Raw genomic sequence first — 17,477 nt, 5'->3', positions numbered from 1 at the left:
AGGATGATCCAGACAGGCGGCTGCAATTTAGTGTCTGATAAATCTCCCCCTTCATAACCTTATTACACTTTCTGTCCACCTACTTTTGGACCACCCTGTATATATATGTTACTCTTTAACCTTTTCCCGGCCTTAAAAAGAATCAATTAAAATGTCGGTCTGCAGTAATCGATTCGCAAGTAATTTTGGTTTTTGGCAAATCCATATTTTTTTTTAAATTTGAAGAAAATTTATTTAGTCTCGAATCAATTAGCTCATCACTTATTTCTCTCAGCTCCAAGAAGCTAAATATACTAATAAATATTTCTGCGCATCACTAGTACTTCTAATAATTGATGTATCAGCTAGACCTGGCAGATCTCCATTGTTATTAATAGTGAACTCTCAAAAGTTGTCTGGGGCCATTTTCTACACTTCATGTAACATCCATGATACAATCAAAATAACAACAAAGAAGCTTTAGAGTCTCAACATATTATATCACTAATAGTGACCTGTATAGCCAATATATTGCATGATGTCCATTAGTAAAGAAAGTGGTTTTGGTCCAGACACGAGGTCAATGTCCATGGTGGAATAACCCAATATCAAGGACATGATGTTCTTCTGGTGGCATGAGGACCATCAGAAGATGGATGTTTCTGTACCACCTTTGCCCAAGCAAGCAACCCAATAATATAATTTTGCACATGAAGGTGGAAAAAATATATAGTAATCCAGATTTATGAGTTATTATGAGCTCCGGCTGAAAACTTCTCTGAACTGCTGAGTGCTGCCGGGGAACATTCCGGAACCTGTAGACGTTCAGCTTCACATCTTGCTTACCAGCACTTTGTCTGTTAAACAGATGGAGGGATGTGGAAAGGGACATTGCAGACAGAAAAAAAGGCAGACATATTGTGTCTGTCAGCAAAGTCTGGCATACTTTGGGAGGTCTATCAAGGTCGTTTGCCAAGCCGGAATGTAAATGCAAAGGAGTAGTTCAGACCCGTGTTCTCCTGACTATGCCCATTTTCTAAAGCTTCATTTGATTTAGTTTCTCAAGATGACATTGACTGCAGGGGTGCAAATGTGTACGAACGCTGATGCAAGTCACTTGCAAAACAGAAAGTCCTGAGTTAAAGAAACTTTTGAACATTTTTTTTATTTATTTTTTTAAACAATTTCAGTTTTAAACCATGTAAAATAACAAAATAAAAAGTTAAAGCTCAACCCCTCAGTGATTTTCTCTGTTGCTTTGCAGCGTTGGGGACCAGGGTTCAAATCCTACCATGAACAACATCTGTAAAGCGTTTATATGTTCTCCTTGTGTTTGAGTGGCTTTCCTCCGAATTTTCCAGTTTCTCCCCACATTCCAAAAAAATATTTACAGACATCATCATAATCATCATCATCATCATCACTGTCCTTTTCTTCTAAAGTGTTGCAGAATATGATGTTGATATAATAGTGAGTACTTCTTTTTTTAAAATCATGAGGTTAGGGATGGACACATTGGTATTTCCATTTTCAGCATAAATGCGCAATAGTTGGTGTAATTACAAAGTGGTGCAATTTAGAGTCCGATGGGCCTCAATGCAAAATGTGGACCTGGCCCCTCTCCCATGTTGGATAGATGTATGGGCTCTTGTAGCATTCCATATCCTATAAGGATATACGAGTTGTCTCCCTCCCCTATTATGTATTAATGTCTCCTACCCTGTACTAATATTCCCCATCCACGGCCATTTCCAGGTATATATGTCCCACATCCTGGTATATATGTCCCCCATTCTGGTATATATGTCCCACATCCTGGGACCATCCTGGTATATACTGTATTTCCTCCATTCTGGTATCTATGTTCTCCATCCTGGGTCAATTTTGGTATATATGTCCCCCATCTACTATATAATCGGCTTATCCCGTCTGTCTGTCCGTCCAGGAAATCCCGCGTCACTGATTGGTCCGGCCGCTGTGGTCATGTGACTCACCAACTGCCCATGACGTATTGAACATGTTTTGTCAGTCACAGTGTGTGATGTACTTCTGTCACGTTTAATGAATACGTTCTGTCAGTCACAGTGTGACGTACTTCTGTCAAGTATAGTGGATGCTGGGTGTGACACGATGGGGGATAATCCCGCCCACAGCACGTCATTCACCGTGGTACGCGGAACAGGAGACCCCTGGCTGCAGCCGCAAATAGTCATGATGTAAGCGGAAGCAAGAGCCGACTGCAGCCGGGGGAATTACGTGCTGGCTGTGCGTGGTCAGCGATGTTGTCACAAGCAGTATTGACAACATGACGTAATTGCAAAATTCATTAGGGGCCCCGGGGGGATACATTGGGGGGTTAATTTAAAGTAGTGCACAACCCACTTAAACACTGCTTCGCTGATTAGTCGCGCCCGGTCAGCCGCATACATATTCTAGAATACCCGATGAGTTAGAATCGGGCCACCATCTAGTCCTATTATAATGTCCCCCATCCTGGTATATACACACGTGGTCAAAATTGTTGGTACCCCTCGTTTAATGAAAGAAAAACCCACAATGGTCACAGAAATAACTTGAATCTGACAAAAGTAATAATTAATTAAAAATCTTTGAAAATGAACAAATGAAAGTCAGACATTGCTTTTCTGCTTCCACAGAATTGATAAAAAAATTAAACTCCTGAAATAGGCCTGGACAGAAATGATGGTTCTTCTTAACTTAATATTTTGTTGAACCTTTTGAGGCGATCACTGCAATCAAACCATTCCTGTAACTGTCATTGAGACTTCTGCGCCTCTCGACAAGTATTTTGGCCACTTCTCATGAGCAAACTGCTCCAGTTGTCTCGTGGTTGAAGGTTGCCTTTTCCAGACGTCATTTTTCAGCTCTTTCCAAAGATGCTCAATAGGATTTAGGTCAGGGCTCATAGAAGCCACTTCAGAATAGTCCAATAGCCATTCTTGGGTGTTTTTAGCTGTGTGTTTTGGGTCATTATCCTGTTGCAAGACCCATGACCTGCGACTGAGACCAAGCTTTCTGACACTGGGCAGCACATTTCTCTCTAGAATCTTTTGATTGCCTTGAGATTTCATTGTACTCTGCACAGATTCAAGACACCCTGTGGCAGATGCAGGAAAGCAGCCCCAGAACATAACAGATCCTCCTCCATGTTTCACAGTAGGGACAGTGTTCTTTTCTTGATATGCTTCATTTTTCCATCTGTGAACATAGAGCTGATGTGCATTGCCAAAAACTTCAATTTTTGTCTCATCTGTCCATAGGACATTCTCCCAGTAGCTTTCTGGCTTGTCAACATGTAGTTTGGCAAATTCCAGTCTGCATTTTTTATGATTTTTTTTTAACAATGGTCATCTCCCATGAAGTCCACTTTGGATCAAACAACGACGGATGGTGCGATCTGACACTGATGTTCCTTGATCTTGAACTTCTCCTTCTATCTCTTTAGAAGTTATCCTGGACTCTTTTGTTACCATTTGTATTATCCGTCCCTTTGATTTGTCATCAATTTTCCTCCTGTGGCCACATCCAGGGAAGTTGGCTACAGTCCCATGGATCTTACATTTCTGAATAATATGTGCAACTGTAGTCACAGGAACATCAAGCTGCTTGGGGATCATCTTATAACCTTTACCTTTAACATGCTTGTCTATAATTTTCTTTCCTTTGCTTCCTCTGGTCCATGTTGAGTGTGGTACACACCATGTCACCAAACAGCACAGTGAGTATCTGTAGCCCTATATACAGGCCCACTGACTGATTACAAGATTCTAGACTCCTGTGATGCTAATTAGTGGACACAACTTGATTTAACATGTCATAGAATCATAGAATCATAGAATGGTTGAGTTGGAAGGGACCTCCTGGGTCATCTGGTCCAACCCCCTGCTCAAAGCAGGATTCACTACATCATCTCAGACAGATGTCTGTCCAGCCTCTGTTTGAAGACGTCCATTGAAGGGGAACTCACCACCTCTCATGGCAGCCTGTTCCACTCATTAATCACCCTAACTGTCAAAAAGTTTTTTCTAATATCTAATCTGTGTCTCCTCCCATTTAGTTTCATCCCATTGCTTCTAGTCTTTCCTTGTGCAAATGAGAATAAAGATGATCCTTCTACAATGTGACAGCCCTTGACATATTTGTAGACAGCTATTAAGTCTCCTCTCAGTCTTCTTTTTTGCAAGCTAAACATTCCCAAATCCTGCAACCGTTCCTCATAGGACATGGTTTGCAGACCGGTCACCATTCTGGTCGCTCTTCTCTGAACTTGCTCCAGTTTGTCTATGTCTTTTTTAAAATGTGGTGCCCAAAACTGTACACAGTATTCCAGATGAGGTCTGACCAAAGAGGAGTAAAGACCGATAATGACTTCACGTGATCTAGACTGTATGCTTCTGTTAATACATCCCAGAATTGTATTTGCCTTTTTTGCTGCTGCATCACACTGTTGACTCATGTTTAGTCTATGATCTATTAGTATACCTAAGTCTTTTTCACATGTACTGTTGCTTAGCTCTATTCCTCCCATTCTGTATATGCTTTTTTCATTTTTATTGCCCAGATGTAGTACTTTGCATTTTTCCCTGTTAAAAACCATTCTGTTGGTTGCTGCCCACTGCTCCAGTTTATTTAGGTCTTTTTGAATCCTCTCTCTCTCTTCTCTAGTATTAGCTATCCCTCCTAGCTTTGTGTCATCAGCAAATTTAATCAGTTTACCCTCAATTCCTTCATCTAAATCATTGATAAAGGTGTTGAACAATACAGGTCCCAGGACGGAGCCCTGTGGTACCCCACTTGAGACATTCATCCAGCTGGATGTGAAGCCATTTACAACCACCCTTTGAGTCCGATCACTAAGCCAGTTATGAATCCACCTAACAGTTGCCTGGTCCATTGCATACTTGGTCATTTTTTCAATAAGGATGGTGTGAGATACTTTGTCAAATGCTTTGCTGATGTCAAGATATACTATATCTACAGCATTTCCCTGATCCACCCAGTCAGTGATTCTGTCATAGATGGAAATTAAGTTAGTCTGACATGACTTGTTAGTTACAAACCCATGCTGACTCTGGTTAATCACTTCATTCTTATCCATGTACTTACATACATGTTGTTTAATAATTTGTTCAAAGATCTTTCCTGGTATAGAAGTCAGACTCACCGGCCTATAGTTCCCTGGGTCCACCTTCTTCCCCTTTTTGAAGATAGGAACAACATTTGCTCTTCTCCAGTCTTCTGGGACTTCTCCTGTTCTCCAAGAATTTTCAAAGATTATGGAGAGTGGTTCTAAAATTTCTTCTACGATCTCCTTCAGTACTCTGGGGTGTAATTCATCTGGACCTGGAGACTTGAACTCATTTATGTTAGCTAAATATTCCCTCACAATCTTTCTGTTTACAGATAACTTTGATTCCTCTACTCCTTTAAAAGGACAGTGAAGATCAGTTGATGTTACATTTTCTTTCTGAGAGAAAACAGATGCAAAATAGGAATTAAAAAGCTCAGCCTTCTCAACATCCTCTCTTACCATTTCTCCATTTTCATCCTGTAAAAATCCTATAGCATCTTTGACTTTTCTTTTACTTTTGACATACCCCCAAAATCCTTTTTTATTGCTTTTGACATCTCTTGCAAGCCTTAATTCATTGTCAGCTTTAGCTAACCTGATACGTGCCCTGCAGGATCTGCAGACTGCATTATAATCTTCTTTAGATATGCCTCCCTCTTTCCATTTAATAAACATTTCTTTCTTTCTTTTTAGCATGTGTTTAAGTTCTATGTTCATCCATCCTGGTTTCCTTAAATGCTTCCCATTCTTCCTACTTTTCGGGATTGTTAACGATTGTGCTTTGAGAATCTCATTTTTTAAAAATTTCCCATCCTTCCTGGACATTTTTGTCCTTAAGGACATCCAGCCATTGGATCCCTCCTATTCTCTTTCTGAGTCTCTTAAAATCTGCCTTTCTAAAATCTAACCTTGAAGTTTGAGTCTTCACATGTCTTCCTCCTCTAGTTATCCAAAATTCTATAATAGCATGATCGCTGCCTCCTAGGGTCCCAGCCACCTTTACCTCCTCAACCATTTCCTCCCTGTTTATAAGGATTAGATCCAAAGTAGCAGATTCCCTTGTTTTCTCCCCTACCTTTTGGAAGATAAAGTTGTCAGCAAGAGAGGATAAGAATTTGCTTGACCTGTTAGTTTTACTTGAGAGAGATTCCCAACAAATGTCTGGATAGTTGAAATCTCCCATGACCACTACGTCATATTTTTTGGAGAACTTGGTCATTTGATACATAAAGAGTTCATCCATATCTTCAGCTTGCCCAGGTGGCCTATAGTAAATGCCTACAATGGTGTCCTTTCCGTTGTTCTCTCCTTGTATTCTTACCCAACAGTTTCCACAGAACTCCCAGTCTCTGAAGCTTCAATCTCTGTGCAGATATACGCTTTTCAAACATACAATGCAACACCTCCTCCTCGTTTATCAAGTCTGTTTCTTGCAAATAAGTTGTATCCTTTTAGCCTTTTATTCCAATCATGTGTATCGTCCCACCAAGTTTCAGTGATTCCAATGACATCATATTCCTTTTCCTGCATTAGTAGTTCCAATTCTCCTTGTTTGTTGCCCATGCTTTGTGCATTTGTATAAAAACATTTTAGTTTGTGATTGGTTTCTCTTCCTCACATATTTTTATTATTTAAATTGTTTTGTCTTTGTTCTTCCTTTCCACTTCCAGTAGCTGAGATCTCAATAGTATTTGTCAGCTGTATGGCTTTTTCTGGCCTTTTGCTTCCCTTCCCACATTGTTCTAGTTTAAAGCTCTTCTGATGAGTGTAGGAAGGCGACTTCCAAATACATGTTTTCCAGTCTTCGTAAGGTGCACCCCATCTCTAGCAAGTAGTCCATCGTATAGGTAATTCATTCCGTGATCCAGAAATCCAAATCCTTGTTGACGGCACCATCGATGTAGCCAGTTGTTCACCTGTAGAATCTTATTCCACCTCATTGTTCCATGGCCATCCACTGGGAGGATGGATGAGAAGACCACCTGCGCTCCCAATTCTTTCACTTTCTTGCCTAAGTCTTCAAAGTCACTGCAGATGGTTTCCAGGTCCTTTCTTGCGGTGTCATTTGTCCCCACATGTATTAGCAGGAATGGGTAGTGATCTGTAGGTCTGAAGAGTCTTGATATCCTGTCAGACACATCTTTAATTTTTGCTCCTGGAAGACAGCACATTTCTCTTGAGGTTATGTCTGGTCTGCAAATAGCGGCCTCTGTTCCTCTTAACAGGGAATCCCCCATGACCACCACTCTCCGTTTTTTCTTCACAACATTCTTCTTTCTCCATCCAGGAGGATTCTGAAGGCTTACAAGGTTATTCATTGCTGGCAAAGTCTTATTTTGCTGTATTTCTTCATGGTTCTCCTGCGTGAGAGCCTGGTACTGGTTCCTGAGCAGTATGGGTGCTGACTGCCTCTCGATCCTCCTGCTTCTGTGGGTCACATGCTTCCATTCCTCTGTTTCGTCAGGTGCAGTTCGAATTTCTTCTCTTTCTGAATCATGAAGAGATAATTCTGCTCTGTCTAAGAACTCTTCACCTTCCTTAATGATTTTCAAGGTAGTTAACCTCTCTTCTAGATTTCGCAACTTTTCCTCCAACAGGGACACAAGCTTGCATTTCTGGCATGTGAAGTTTGGCTTTTCCACTGGCAAGTCTGTGAACATGTAGCAGGATATGCAGCTCACCAAATGGCTCCTGGACTCTTCCATGTTCTTATTGTTAATGTTCTGAAAACAGTGAAAAAAGCTTAAAAAAAAAAAAGCTTCAAAATGCGCGCGCCTAACGGCGCGCGGTTTACCGATGTTCTCTTTTCAGCTCCAACAGCCAAAATCCAGTGTTCTTTGAGCTCGCGGAGACTCTTCACTTACCCCAAAATGCAGTGGGAATATGCAAATTATCTCCTCAGGACTCCTCCCCTGGTTTACCGATGTCCTCTTTTCAGCTCCAACAGCCAAAATCCAGTGTTCTTTGAGCTCGCGGAGACTCTTCACTTACCCCAAAATGCAGTGGGAATATGCAAATGATCTCCTCAGGTCTCCTCCCCTGGTTTACCGATGTCCTCTTTTCAGCTCCAACAGCCAAAATCCAGTGTTCTTTGAGCTCGCGGAGACTCTTCACTTACCCCAAAATGCAGTGGGAATATGCAAATTATCTCCTCAGGACTCCTCCCCTGGTTTGTCCCTTTTGTCACATTATTTTCTGGGGTACCATCATTTCTGTCCAGGCCTATTTCATGAGTTTAACTTTTTTTTAAATTCTGTAGAAGCAGAAAAGCAATGTCTGACTTTCATTTGTTCATTTTCATAAAAATTTTAATTTATTATTACTTTTGTCTGATTCAAGTTATTTCTTTGATTAGTGTGAGTTTTTCTTTCATTAACCGAGGGGTAACAAAAATTTTAACCACGGGTGTATGTTCGCTATCCTGGTATAATGTCCTCCATCTTGCTCTATATGTCCCCCATCAAGGTATATACAGGTGCTTCTCACAAAATTAGAATATCATCAAAAAGTTAATTTATTTCAGTTCTTCAATACAAACAGTGAAACTCCGATATTATATAGAGTCATTACACACAGAGTGATCTATTTCAAGTGTTTATTTCTGTTAATGTTGATGATTATGCCTTACAGCCAATGAGAACACACAAGTCATTATCTCAGTAAATTAGAATACTTTATAACAACAGCTTGAAAAATGATTTTAAAATCCGAAATGTCCTACTGAAATGTATGTTCAGTAAATGCCCTCAATACTTGGTCGGGCTCCTTTTGCATCAATTCCTGCATCAATGCGGCAATGTGGCATGGAGGGATCAGCCTGTGGCATGGAGGCGATCAGCCTGTGGCTGCTGAGGTGTTATGGAAGCCCATGTGGCTTTGATAGCAGCCTTCAGCTCGTCTGCATTGTTGGGTCTGGGGTCTCTCATCTTCCTCTTGACAATACCCCATAGATTCTCTATAATAGATTTTCTATGGGGTTAAGGTCAGGCGAGTTTGCTGCCAATCAAGCACAGTGATCCTGTTGTGTGTAAACCAGGTATTGGTACTTTTGGCCGTGTGGACAGGGGCCAAGTCCTGCTGGAGAATGACATTTTCATCTTCAAAAAGCTTGTCGGCAGAGGGAAGCATGAAGTGCTGTAAAATGTCCTGGTAGACGGCTGCGCTGACTTTGGTCTTGATAAAACATAGTGGACCTACACCAGCAGATGACATGGCCCCCCAAACCATAACTGATTGTGGAAACTTTACACTAGACCTCGAGCAGCTTAGATTGTGACCTCTCCACTCTTCCTCCAGACTCTGGGACCTTGATTTCCAAATGAAATGCAACATTTACTTTCATCTGAAAACAACTCCTTGGGTCACTGAGAACAGTCCAGGTGTTCTTCTCCTTGGCCCAGGTAAGACGCTTCTGGCGTTGTCTATTGGTGATGAGTGGCTTGACACAAGGAATGTGACACTTGTAGCCCATGTCCTGGATACGTCTGTGTGCGGTGGCTCTTGAAGCAATGACTCCAGCAGCAGTCCACTCCTTGTGAATCTCCCACAAATGTTTGAATGGCCTTTTCTTAACAATCCTTTCCAGGCTGCGGTTATCCCGGTTGCTTGTGCACCTTTTTCTACCACATTTTTTCCTTCCACTCAACTTTCCATTAATATGCTTGCATACAGCACTCTGTGAACAGCCAGCTTCTTTAGCAATGACCTTTTGTGGCTTACCCTCCTTGTGGAGTGTGTCAGTGACTGCCTTCTGGACTTCTGTCAAGTCAGCAGTCTTCCCCATGATTGTGGAACCTACTGAAACAGACTAAGGGACCTTTTTGAACACATAGGAAGCCTTTGCACGTGTTTTTTGTTAATTATTCTAATTTACTGAGATAATGACTTTTGTGTTTTCATTGGCTGTAAGCCATAATCATCAACATTAACAGAAATAAACCCTTGAAATAGATCCGTCTGTCTGTAATGACTCTATATAATAGATCCCTCTGTGTGTAATGACTCTATATAATAGATCCCTCTGTGTGTAATGACTCTATATAATAGATCGCTCTGTGTGTAATGACTCTATATAATAGATCCCTCTGTGTGTAATGACTATATAATAGATCCCTCTGTGTGTAATGACTCTATATAATAGATCCCTCTGTGTGTAATGACTATATAATAGATCCCTCTGTGTGTAATGACTCTATATAATAGATCACTCTGTGTGTAATGACTATATAATAGATCCCTCTGTGTGTAATGACTATATAATAGATCCCTCTGTGTGTAATGACTCTATATAATAGATCCCTCTGTGTGTAATGACTCTATATAATAGATCCCTCTGTGTGTAATGACTCTATACAATAGATCCCTCTGTGTGTAATGACTCTATATAATAGATCCCTCTGTGTGTAATGACTCTATATAATAAATCCCTCTGTGTGTAATGACTCTATATAATAGATCCCTCTGTGTGTAATGACTCTATATAATAGATCCCTCTGTGTGTAATGACTCTATATAATATAAGAGTTTCAGTTTTTGTATTGAAGAACTGAAATAAATTTACTTTTTGATTATATTCTAATTTTGTGAGAAGCACCTGTATGTCCACTCATCTTAGTATATTTGTCCCGCATCCTAGTATATATGTCTCCCATCCTGGTATATGTCCCCTATTCTGCCGCTGTTCTTTAACACATAAAAAAAAAATATTCTACTCATCTCCCCTCCGCTCCCCCGCCACGCGTCCTCTTCTGTAGCCGGCGCAGAGGATGGCAGCTATCTTCAGTGTGCAAGAGACGGGCAGCGCATGACATCATTGCCATCCACCCCAGTCTCGGGCATGCTGACATCAGCTGCTGGCCTCTGATTGGCTGACAGCTTGTATTGCAGTGCAAGGACCCAGTAGGTCTTTGCACCTCAATGAATTTCAGCTGGATGTGCGTCCTTGGACAGACATCCAGCTGAAATGTACGCTGGCATCGGCTGGCCACCCTCCAACACAGACATGGTTGTAGTCGCACCTTCTGCGATCATTATGCCCCTCGGTCTCACCTGGGACCTTCAGCTATCAAGAAAAAGGAGTCCTGCAGGATCCATTCATTGGTTTGTTGCAGCCACAGTCTCCATTCTGTTCAATAGTGATGATGACTACATACAATTCCTAGCAGAATAAGGCTTTCATATAAGTGGAACGTGTGACTTGATTTGGAAAAGGTTACACTTTTTCATTCTCCCTATAAAATCTCAAAGATTTTCAAAGGTCTTTTTCATGTTTGCAGGCCTCAAGTCTGAACAATCCAGACCTTTACTTTATTTAAAGGACATGATCCAGATTTACAGATCTTTTCAATCATCCTTATTCCACTAAGAACCAATCTTAATTTATGTCTTGTGGAATCTTTCTCCTTACGCCAGGTTGTTGTTGTTGTTGTTGTTGCTGCTGTTGTTGTTGTTGCTGTTGTTGTTGTTGTTGTTGCTGCTGCTGCTGCTGTTGTTGTTGTTGCTGCTGCTGCTGTTGTTGTTAACACTTTTAATGATGAACATAGAATGTTACTAATCAAACTAGTGGTATGTCTGTAACGGTCACAGAACACTAAAACCAATGATATTTGTAGCAAACCAATGCGCCAGCAGTGAGATATCAGGCTTTGGAGCTAAATGCAAATTAGCCTTAAAGTGCACTATGGGCGTATCTATTCACTCAGAGTGAATAGACACACCTCCATGCCACAGCACCCACCAGAAACGTAAAAGTAATGGTTTAAGTCCCAGTCTAGAGAGTGGAGCTTCCAGTTGTCTATGAGTCCATGCAATCTCAGAAATCCCTTCTACAATGAGTCACTCGTTGTCACACAGCGTTGGGTTAATTAAGTGTTTTAGGTGAAGAAATTCTTTAATCCTCCAAACTGCCTTTAATTACAGTAATTATGAGCGTTTACCTGGAGTTTCTTTGACCTGTTTTTGAATCTCGCACTCTTTTATAAGTCTTTTTTCTTTTTGCCTTCACCTGTCGACACAATTCCTGTAAGCGTTATCCACCAGAAAAAAAACATTCCTCCCAGATCAAAGCGAACATCTCCCATTAAATCCGCAGCAAAGAAATATTCTACAGAGCCGGCTTAATTTAATAACTTTCCTTTTCTTTTATCCATCTGCCTGAAGGAAAGACGAGGTGTCATCTCTCCTAAAAGTTGACATCTCCGATATCCTAAATCTAATTATGACAAACTATTTCCACAAAGAGAGCAGTGTTATTGAGTTTTAGTTAATTTCTATTTTCTTCACCAGTTAAGGCGGAAAAAAATCTGCTGAAGTGTCTAAGCAAACATGGAAGGGAGGTTATAATTTAAAGGCGGAAGGAAAAAGAATGAAAAAACGGATGGCAAAATGATCAAGTATTAATAAGAATGTAGTTCAATATCACTACAGCCATCAATACCCAATGGTGGCACTTGACCCGGGAAAGTATAAGTCTTTGTGCTGTGTGAAAGTTCTGGTCTTGAATGTCCAGAGACCATCAAGGATTTTGTGAAGTCTTAAAGAGAATCTGTCACCGGGTCAGAATAGGTCAGTACTGTGTTTTCCCCAAAAATAAGACCTACCCTGAAAATAAGACCTAGCATGATTTTACAGGATTTTTGGAGCATGCTTGAAGTAAAGACTGATGTTTTGGGTGGGGGAAAACTGGTCAATTGTCCAAGGTCCTCACTTTCTTAGGGGCCCCCAGCATTTCTTTTCCGAGGTTAACATTGACCATGTTGTCACCAAAACTCCTTTAATTGAAAGAGTCTAGAGGAATCAAAGAGGATATGGGCTGGTATGCCTGATGTTAGAGGAAAGTGGAAGAAAACTGGGCAATTTATCAGGGCCTCCATTCTCTTATGGGCCCCCAGCATTTCTATTCTGAGGTTAAGACTGCTTAAAGACATTTGGTGACATCACGGTCATGTTACCATGATGTCACCAAAAATGAGTCTAGAGGAGTCTAGAGGAACTGAAGAGGAGACAGGCTGGTGTGTACCGTATGACCCCCCCAGAAGAAGAATATAGAGCCGAAACGTGCATCGGGGACTTGGCACCACATTCCAGCACAGGTATAGCTCTTTATTTTCTTTACACCTCTTTTTATGCTTTGTTAGGGACTTACTGCCGCTACACAAGTTACTATATGTGCCTTTAGGACAATATAGATGTTCTTAGTGTTCATTGCAGTTGCTGCAATATAACTATGTCCATTAGTCCTGCATATTTGGGTTTTATTGTAGTGCATTACTAAATACTTGTAACCCCAATGCTGGTATTAGGTGACATTTTTTAGCTAAATTGTCTTTGTTATTATGTTAATTACTTTACAATAAATTTTAAAAAACTTTAAAAATTTTAACCTCCCTTTATTTTTGTATTTTTGTGCACTTTATTTTATATAATCCTTTGTACTGTATGCGCATTATGTGTATATTTAAATGTGTATGTGCAGTGTGTCTGTGTGTGTGTATATACATGTGTATGTGTAATATGTGTGTGTATACATGTGTATGTGGTGTATGTAAGTGTGTATACATGTGTATGTGGTGTATGTAAGTGTGTATACATGTGTATGTGGAGTATGTAAGTGTGTATACATGTGTATGTGGAGTATGTAAGTGTGTATACATGTGTATGTGGTGTATGTAAGTGTGTATACATGTGCATGTGCAGTATGCTTGTGTGTGATAACATGTTTATAGCTGAATAAATGTTGTTGTTTTTTGTTCAAGAAGAAATGTGGATAGTTGTGCATGGAAAAACTAAGAGATCCCCAGAAAATAATCACTAATCCATCGTTCAGAGCAGAAAACAATATAAGACTGATATGATCATGCTTACATACTCACACGGCTAACAGAGGAGGGAAAGAACTACCAAAGAGAGATGCCACTCATCTTCTCAACTGGTCCCTGTACAGACTAGAAAAGGCCCTAGCAGCATAACTAAATACACCTCACAGGATCCGGCTCCCTAAAAGGTCATCGAGCTGTGTCTTGTACTTTCTGAGGAACCAGAGGGGAGTCAGCAACACAAATCCAACAAAGGTAAAGGAAAGTGTGGAGAGAGACACGAGAACCGAAGGTGAGAAACTAAAACACGATCACAAAGGATAGACAGGGATAAATAAGGAGAAGAAAAAAAACAAACAGAATAAGTCAAACCTCCCAGAACCTTAAACATGGAGAAGAAGGCAAGTATGCTGGGGAGGAAAACTCACAAATTCACAGCAGAAAGAACAACTGGGGCTTACCGGACAAGGTAAACCTCTAGCTGAGGAGCTGGAACTTCAAACAACAATGAACATGGAAGTATAGCCAGCAAGTGAGGTAAGTGAAAGGTGAACATATAAAGCCCACCCTAAAATGTGATAGGACAGAGCCAAATGGGAAAATGGAAAACACCTGGAGAGCAGTCAACCAAGAAAGGAAAACCAAGATAAAAGAAAACATCAGCATTTGGACAGAGACAAAAAGGACTGTAGCTCAGCAGAGAGGGAAACTGACCACACAGCAAAAAACCAACCCATGACAAAGACCCTGTCTTATTTTCAGAGAAACAAGGCATTTTCTCATCTTACCTCTTCTTCTCCTCCTTTGAGTAATCTGCCTTCTGTTGCTGTTAAAGTCTGCCATATAGATCCAGACATAAGGAGCTTTTAACTTTGTGCTAATGTTTATGACTTTTACCAAGGGGGCATGGCTCCACGGTTCAGAATAAAAAAAAAATACACATTCAGAGCGACAGCAAAAATTAAACTAGAGCAAAAATGGCCAACTTTTGAGCTTGTGACAGGTCCTCTTTAAATGTAAACATATTAGATTTTATTCACATTATCTAAGTTTCATTAAAAATGGCATAAAATGTAAAAACATTTACAACAAAGGAATATCTACATGCTAATTGCAGAAGCAAAATAGCAAAAGGGGATCAGAAATCATGTGAGGAAACCATAAAACTCACAAAACATAACATACTAACTTCTTGGAGATGTTATTCTTCTAATCATTGGAACCCAGCACGGCAAAGCAACAGAACTAAATACTGAGCCACCGCGCTGCCCACTGCCTATAATATAACTCCTATGTACAAGAATATAACTATTATAATCACTATAATACTGCCTCTATGTACAAGAATATGACTACTATAATACTGCCCCTATGTACAAGAATATAACTACTATAATACTGCTAGTATGTACAAGAATATAACTGCTATAATACTGCTCCTATGTACAAGAATATAACTACTATAATACTGCTCCTATGTACAAGAATATAACTACTATAATACTGCCCCTATGTACAAGAATATAACTACTATAATACTGCCCCTATGTACAAGAATATAACTACTATAATACTGCTTATATATACAAGAATATAACTACTATAATACTGCTCCCAATCACTGATCTTGCCGCAAAAGTTAAACACTACTGTGCTGATTGGTTACGGATGCTGCCCGCGACCAATCACCGATTTGGGCGCCAAATTTAAATATCGGCCGCGACCAATCACCGATCTTGGCTCCACATTTAAACACCGCTGTGCTGATTGGTCGCGGACGCTATTTAAATGTGGCGCCAAAATCAGTGATTGGTCGCGCCCGGCGTCGGCGACCAATCAGCACAGCGGTGTTTAAATGTGGAGCCAAGATCGGTGATTGGTCGCGGCCGATATTTAAATGTGGCGCCCAAATCGGTGATTGTTCGCGGGCAGCGTCCGCGACCAATCAGCACAGCGGTGTTTAACTTTTGCGGTAAGATCAGTGATTGGTCGGGTCCGAAGACCGCGACCAATCATCGAATCGTCTTGGTGAGGACCGGGGAGCGGCGCTGCCTGTGCGGGTACTTCCGCTGCGAGAACCCGGGACATGAGCGGGCGCTCGCAGCAGAAGTATCCCGACCCGCAGCTCCGCTCCCCGGTCCTCCCTTCCGCATGGAGGTCAGCGGCGCCGGCGGTCAGGGTCCTTCCGCTGCTACCGGCCGGGAGATGAGCGCCTCGCGCCGCTCATCTCCCAGCTGCATCTCCGTCCCGCAGATGGGTCCGGCGGTCGAGGTCCTTCTGCTGGAACCTCGCATCGCCGCTGAGCTCTGTCCCGCAGATGAGCCGCTAACGGCCGCCATCTTTTTTCAGAAATCCCGCGGCACTGATTGGCCGCTGCCGGACCAATGAGCGACGCGGGATTTCCAGGACAGACAGACAGACAGACAGACGGGATAAGAAGATTATATATATAGATAATACTGCTCCCATGTACAAGAATATAACTACTATAATACTGCTCCTATGTAAAAAGAATATAACTACTATAATACTGCCCCTATGTGCAAGAATATAACTGCTATAATACTGCCCCTATGTATAAGAATATAACTACTATAATACTGCTCCTATATACAAGAATATAACTGCTATAATACTGCTCCCTATGTACAAGAATATGACTACTAAACTACTGCTCCTATGTACCAGAATATAACTACTATAATACTGCCCACTGTGTACAAGAATATAACTACTATAATACTGCTCCCTATGTACAAGAATATAACTACTATAATACTGCTCCTATGTACAAGAATATAACTACTATAATACTGCCCCCTGTGTACAAGAATATAACTACTATAATATTGCCCCTATGTACAAGAATATAAATACTACTAGATGGTGGCCCGATTCTAACGCATCGGGTATTCTAGAATATGTATGGGGTCGACCGGGCGCAATCAGCAGAGCGGTGTTTAAATTTGGCGCCAATATCACTGATTGGTCGCGGCTTGTGGTCGCGACCAATCAGCAGAGCGGTGTTTAAATTTGGCGCCAATATCGCTGATTGGTCTCGGCTGGCGGTCGCGACCAATCAGCAGAGGGGTGTTTAAATTTGGCGCCAATCTCACTGATTGGTCGCGGTCGGCCGGCAGCCGCGACCAATCAGCAGAGCGATGTTTAAATTTGGTGCCAATATCACTGATTGGTCGCGGCTGGTGGTCGCGACCAAACAGCATAGCGGTTTTTAAATTTGGCGCCAATATCGCTGATTGGTCTCGGCTGGCGGTCGCGACAAATCAGCAGAGGCGTGTTTAAATTTGGCGCCAATCTCACTGATTGGTTGCGGCCGGCCGGCAGCCACGACCAAACAGCAGAGCGTTGTTTAAATTTGGCGCCAAAATGGCTGATTGGTCACGGCCGCTGTTTAAATTTTGCGGTAAAATCGCTGATTGGTCGCGGGCAGCGTCAACGACCAATCAGCACAGCAGTGTTTAAATGTGGCGCCAAGATCGCTGATTGGCTGCGGCCGCTGTTTAAATGTGGCGCCAAAATCGCTGATTGGTCGCTGGCAGCAGCCGCGACCAATCAGCACAGCGGTGTTTAAA

Source organism: Phyllobates terribilis, unplaced genomic scaffold (genome assembly GCF_046119375.1).
Source record: "Phyllobates terribilis strain yellow unplaced genomic scaffold, ASM4611937v1 Scaffold_7__3_contigs__length_470593459, whole genome shotgun sequence".
In the NCBI taxonomy this organism is placed as follows: Eukaryota; Metazoa; Chordata; class Amphibia; order Anura; family Dendrobatidae; genus Phyllobates; species Phyllobates terribilis.
Note: the sequence above shows the minus strand (reverse complement) of the source record.